Here is a 7,184-nt window from a genome sequence, read left to right as displayed (position 1 = left end):
AGACAGGACAAACAGACCAAAAGATAAGCTAAGCTGTTTCCCCTGAGCATCGGTACTGGAATACAATGACCATTTTCATGTTTTATTTTAAGTTATTTTCAGAGCTGGAGAGATGGCTCAACATTAAGAGTACTGGCTGCTCTTGGAGAGGACCCAGGTTCAGTTCCCAACACCTACATAGCGGCTAACAGCTGTCTGTAATTCCAGTTCCAGGGGATCCAACACCCTCTTCTGACCTCTGCAGGCATTGTACAACATGAGTGCACCTACCTACATGCAAGCAATATACTCATACACATAAAATAAAAAATAATAAATTTTTAAAAAGTTATTTTCAAGCATTTGTACCCAAACTACTTAAATAATTTTTATCTATCCCGCAAAGTTAAGTACCAGTTTGGGGGCATATTTTTAACAAAACTGTCTCTTTCTGGGGGAAAAAAAATCAGGTCTGCTGGAAGCAGAGAGCAAAGAGAAGACAGAATCGGGTTTGGAAATTAGACTAAGCCACCAGAAGGTGCTTATTCAGTCTGAGGCTTTAGCAATCAAACAGCAAGAGAAATAATAAATGCAATTTGGTTTTTGAGATGGGAGGATCACACTTCTCAGGTCAGGGTAGACTTAAGCTTGCAATGACCCTGCCACAGCATCCCGAGTGCTAAGTAAGTACCACTTTTAAGATCTGCCATGGGAGCAAGGCTGGGAGTTGCTTGCTTGGTTTCTAGAGTTAAGTGGTGGGTGTCCTGCTTGGCAGGTGCAAGCCCCTGTGTTCTATCCCCAGTATGGCTTCACTTTCATGTATGCTTAGAGTTTTCTACAACCAGTAGTTTAAATTGCTCACAGGACACCGATTTTGCCAACCAGCTTCCTCAATCCCTCCTCACAAAGCTGCCAGTTCAGTTCATTGGGGAGTATTTATACATACATGTGGCAAATCTCTGCTGTCAATGTGTCAATTGTTTTAATGAACATTTTTTAACTGTTTACCCTTACTGTCACAAAAACTGCTCATATGTTGGTTACAGTTTATTGAGGCTGAGCTGAAAGCAGGGAGCAGGGTTGAGAGCAGGGGTCAGACCTGTCGTAGGCACATCCTGCCCCATGGTCTGGCTCTCTGGAAACCCGGGAGGTATATCTACCCTTGTGAAGAATTCCCGGGATCAGATATTAACATTGCCTGCCAATAAAACAACCACCAGAAAGCATCAAAGAGCCAAGAGTCCAGCCAGCTCTGAGACTAGGTGGGAAAAAAGGGTTTGTGTTTTACTTTTGTTTTTATTTATTTTAACATTTATTTATTTTCGTTTGATTAGTTTGGGTTTCCTTCTTTTATTTTGGTTTTTTTTTTTTTGAGACTGTGTCTCATGTATCCCAGGCTGGCTTCAAATTAACTATGTAGATTGTATTCCTGATCCTGAGGCCTCTACCTACTGAATGCTGGGATTCTACCAATAGCTATGCACCACGATATCCATTTAACTTTTGTTTTAAGAGGCACAGTTAGACAAAAGAAATGGGGTATCTGGGATTGTTCTGTTTACATTTTCTGAACTGTTATTAAATTGTGATGTGATTATCAATGTAATAGCAAGGAACATTTTCATAAAGATTTGACCTGAGCCTTTAAAGAACAGACCCAGTGTTACTGGAGAGAGGAGAGCAGAGTCCAGACCATCTCATCTTTCCTGTCACTGCCCTTGACAGGTTTCACAGCCTCTCTGTGCATCAGTGTCCTCATCTATGAAATGGCAAGTAGTAGCAAAATAGGGCTAGTACACTCCCTCAGCATGCGTGAGGCCCTGGTTCACCCAGTCCCTAGCACTGCAAAGAAAAAATAATGCAGTAATGTTTATTTCAGAGAGTGCTGAATTTGTTCGTTTGATGTGAGGGAGTCTGTGGTTTCTGTCTGCTTGACATTGAGTGTGAAAACCAGGCCTCCTACACACTGAGCACACGCTCTACCACTGAGTTCCACACCAAGCCCTGTATTGTTATTATGTGAAACTGAAGTGTCCCCCGCTGCCTCCTGTTTGGCATGCTTGTTCCTCAGCTGATGGTGTCATTGCGTGGGGGGGGGGTCTTTAGGAGTTGGGCCCAAGCTGGAGGAAGGAGGTCACCACAGATGGGCTCTTGAAGGTTACAGTCAGCCTCTGCTCTGCCCTCCTCCTCATCCATCATGATGGTAACAGCTCTGCCACCAGGGACTGAGCCAGTCTGCCCAGGCTTCCCCTGACGAAACTTCTCTGAAACGGTGAACCAAAATGAACCTTTCCTCCCACAGTTGTTTTTCTCTTTATTTTTTAAGACTTATTTTTGTAATGATGTGTTCCTATTATAGATTATGGACAATTATATGTACACACATGGGTATGTGTATGCGAACACAGATGCCCATGAAGACCAGAGGTGTCAGATTCTCCTGGAGTCAGAGTTACAGGCAGTTATAGGTGGCCTGGCATCCATGTTCATTGCTGCCCTTTTCACAATAACCAGGAAATGAAAACAACCTAGATGTCCATCAAATGATGAATCCATAATGAAAGTATGGTATGTATATACAATGGAATATTATTCAGTTGTTAAAAAAATGAAATTTGCAAGTAATGGACGGAACTGGAAACAATTGTGCTGAGTGAGGAAACCCAGAAAGACAAACGCCACATGTTCTCTCTCATAGCTGGGTGCTAGCTTTGAATTCTTAGATATGTATGTCTCAACTGAAAAATCCAGAGAGGTCAGGAAACTAATAACTGGCCGAGGGGAGAGGGAATTCATGAGGCAGAGATAGAATGAAGTGATATAAACAGGAAGAGGGGAATAATAGGGTAGGAAGGGTTAATTGGGGTGTGGAATGGGAGGGCAGGGCAGAGGTGGGAGTACGGGGAAGATAACTAACACTAAAAGCCTTTAGAAAAAGTCGTATGGAAACCTACCACTATACGATCTTAAAGTAGATGCATATACATTATAAAAAGAGATTTAAAGGAGTTACCTTATAATAGGGGGGACATTGCTCCTAGTAAAGACCCAGTGCCAGGCAGGAATGGATTCTCTCTTTTGAAGCTGTTCACCAAGGGTCCCATTAGATCCTCAAACAATACTGGCCAATGCCCTGCTCTTGGTTACCCACCAGAACTTGACAGTAAGACCCACTGCTAAAGACACTACAAACGTAGGCCATGGGGGAAAAAAGGAAAAAACAAGCTGGCTTCATCTCTACTGGCTAGTTTTCTTAGAGCTGGAAGGTGCTACACGTGCAACCGGGAGAGAAAATTAACCATCAAGCTTACCCAGCTGTGAATCCTGTGTGTTTCAACAACTAGCCTGGCAAGATAGGCCCTCTGGTGCAATAGTGGCACAAATACTATGGGAGTAACCAACTACTTTATAACTGGATTTAAAGTCTGCTTTATAAGATGGAGTCCATACCTGACATTCATATCAGAGCTACAAACCTGTGGCTAGACAGGCCACAGCCATAGGGTAGTGCCTAATACTCTTATTCAGCTAAATAAATGTAGTATTAAAGTGTCTCCTAATGACATATTATGCTCAGATTATCAGCTTTTACCAGAGAAGCTCCCTTATGCATCAAATGGTCATTAACACAGAAACTCACAACTGGCCAACATGCCAAATGTCCACATATGTATGCAGAGATCAAGAGGCTGCATAGTACTTATCCCTGATTTGGACACTTATATCAAAATTCTGCCTCCCAAGGCTCAGGGATCATTACAGAAGAGGGGCAGAAAGACTGTAAGAGCCAGAGGTGGTGGATGACCACAAGGAAACAGTTTTCCATACTACTGGGCAATTACTCATATGAATTCGCAACAATGGCAACAGCATGGACAAGTCTTATATAAGCTCAAATCAGACAAAATCCCAGCATAGACCTAGAAAAGTAGGTAAGAAACTCAAACCCCACCTGAAGAATTATTGGCAACTGGTGGCTGCTGGGAGGAGAAGACTCAGTTTCTTTTAAGGGTGAGACTCTTAGTCAGTTATCCAGGCTCCAGTGAATGAACCCACATAGAAGGGCACTTGGGGACACAAACCTGACTCCATAGGTATATTATATGAAATTAGGTAAGGGTTAGGTCAACACTTGCACTAATTTCCTCTGTTTGCATATCACTTTTGTACCATTGTAAAGTGGAAACACATTAAGGATCATAAACCCAAGATTATCTGTAATAATCAAAGCTATCATAGTTGTGTTGGGATTTGTGTGAACTTGACACTTTTCAGAGTCTAATGAGAAGCACATGTAGGCAGAGAGGTGGGGAAATAGTGGGGGGAGCTCAAAAATGAGGCCCAGGATTAGCTGGTCATGATACATTGGAGAGGAAGGAGCTGGAGTAGGGAAGCTACCAAGGATGTCCTCACAGGCTGTCTTCTGTTCTCAGCCCAACAGTCACCACCACGCCTGGGAATCCTGGGGCAGTATGTGTCTACCTACCTCCTGGGGTTCTGCTGCAGCAGCTGTCAGATGCCCACAGGGCTGGGGACCCATACAAAGGTGACCTGGGCAGGACAATTCTTGGGCTCTCTCTTCACCTCCAGAAGTCTCTGTACCCAATGTATTTTGATATTTCCATGTGTGGGGCTGAACAAGCACCTGAGGATTATATAAAATCATTACTGTTTTAGAAAATGAAATATGGAGCTGGAGAGATGGCTCAGCATTTAAGAACACTGGCTACTCTTGCAGAGGACCCAGGTTCAATTCCAAGCACCCACATGGCAGGTAACCACAGCCTATAACTCCAGTTATCTTCTTCTGATATCCCCAGCCATTGCATGACACAGGCATACTCACACACATGCAGGCAATACAGTCATGCACATAAAATAAAATTAATAAATAAAAAATGAAACAAAGCAAATAAGATCCCAACCATCAATAACGCTCATTCACAAACCAATGTAGGGAGGTGATGGTTTGCTGAGAGCTGTCTACGAACAGTGACTTTGACCTCCAGGATTCCTGAGTGTGGAAGGGGTTAGAGACTTTGGCTAAGCTCACATTGGGCACAGAGGATGTGGTGGATATTCCAAAGGGAAGAGGAGTGGTCAGGGACTAATGAGGGAAGAGCATGTGGTTAGCAGACAGAGGTTCTCGATGTGTGAAGACAGCCAGCTGGGAAAGTGTATGGCCCTTATCTTAAATCACTGTGAGAAATGCCCAAAAGAAACGTTGAAGGGAGGAAGGATTTATTTTGGTTCTCAGTTTCAGACGTGTCCATTCATTGGGGGGTGCATATGGTATAGCAGGACAGCCCACATCATGGGAACCAGGGAGGATGCTTGTTAGTAGCCTGCCTTCTCTTCTGGTTCCATGTGTACTGGTTAGTTTTTGTCAACCTGACACAAACCAGAGTCACCTGGGGAGAGAGAACCTCAACTAAGGAATTTCCCAGATCAGAGAGGCCTATGGGCAAGTCTGAGCACTTTCTCATTTGCTGATTGGTATGGGAGGGCCCAGTTCTCTATGGGTGGTGTCATCCCTAGGCAGGTGGGCCTTGGCTGTATATGAATGGCTGCTGAGCAAAGCAAGGGAAACAAGCCAGTAAGCAGCATTCCTCCACAGTCTCTGCTTCAGCTCCTGCCCCGAGGTCCCTGCCTGAGGGCCTGCCCTGACTCCCTTCAGTGATAGACTGTGATGTGGAAGTGTAAGCCAAATAAAGCCTTTTCTCCCCAAATTGTTTTTCATCATGGTTTTTACCACAGCACCAGAAAGCAAACTAGGACACCATGTAAGTACCCAGCCTACTGCATGGTGCCCCACATACAGGGAAGGCCTTCCCCCACTGTGTCAATTCTCTCAGAATATACTCACAGACATAGCCAGAAGTGTACTTACTAGTCCTCTGAGCATATCTCAGTCCAATAAAGTTGACCATGAAAATTAGCCATGTCAGTGAGCTGGAACCAGTGAGTAGGAAATGGACAGATTAAGACTCTTCTTAGTAGGCAGTGAGGGGAGACCCAAGGCCTAGCAAGCCCTCACCTAGGTACACATCCCTAAGAAACTCCCCGGGAGTGGGATGGGGGCCAGAACATTCGGCATCATTGTGGGCAGGTCAGCATGTAGATCAGCTGAAAGAGGCATGGTAGAGGATAGAGAGAAATGATGGAAACTGACAGCGCAGGTCATAGAGAAAGGCCGAAAGGCAAGCATATACCTGCTAACCTGTCAGAAGGGACAAGAGAAGGGGAATGGAAGTGACAGTCTTGGGCACAGTGAGGGCAATAAATGAATTCAATGAAGTAGCTATATTTAAAAGCTAAAGAAAGGTCTTTTACAGACCAATCCTGAACAGAGATGAGCTGAGTCTGATTAGTTCCGTGTTGGAGGTTCAAAACAGGTGCGATTTAATCAGACCCTGGAGACAGACAATCATACATAAAAAACTAGATAAGGAACCTCCTCATCCTCAGAGTTTAGAATAGGGGCTATTCCAGCCCCGGCTTCCCTACTTGTAAAAATCAGGCAGGAGATGCTACAGGTGTTTTACAAAATAACTTAGAGTACTCTTCTAGTTTGCCATGAAAGTGTATACCATCATCACTGCTGATCTGTGAGTTCCTGGCTTTGAGGACATGCTGATGAGGCAGACTTTTCTGACAAACTCACCAGATCTGTACTAAAGATGGAGAACAGATCCAGCATCCTCAAGCCCTCTCTGTCTACATAGCCCCTTCTAAGTTCAGTTATTTTCCTTAACAAATCTTTATTTTCATTTTATGAAAATAGCATTGGCCAAAGTATCCTTGAGAGAATGAAAGCAACAAACACACGGGGGTGTTACTAGGATACATTCTAGCCTCATTCGGTCAACTCAGGTATTTCTCAGGCTCTGACATTATTGCATTACTGGAGTGTGTCTCTGACATAATTTCCTCTTGGTTTAAGAATATCTTTGTCATACTAAGTGCACCACATAGACCTTCAATATCCTGCTATTTAGGGGGAAAAGGATAACTTGCACTTTGTTATAGAAATGAAGTGTAATCCATGTCCTGAGGCAAATAAAAACAGTCTGATCTATAAAAAATGATCATCTCAATGTCATTAGCAGAATTACCATTGTACACGATTTCTACCAACTAACCAATCCATCAGTCACATGTCTATTGAGTGCTCAGTAAATACAAACCATAAATGAGATCTTTTT

Source organism: Nannospalax galili, unplaced genomic scaffold (assembly GCF_000622305.1).
Source record: "Nannospalax galili isolate Female #2095 unplaced genomic scaffold, S.galili_v1.0 scaffold382, whole genome shotgun sequence".
NCBI lineage: Eukaryota > Metazoa > Chordata > Mammalia > Rodentia > Spalacidae > Nannospalax > Nannospalax galili.
The sequence above is the reverse complement of the archived record's forward strand: the minus strand, read 5'-3'. Positions refer to the sequence as shown.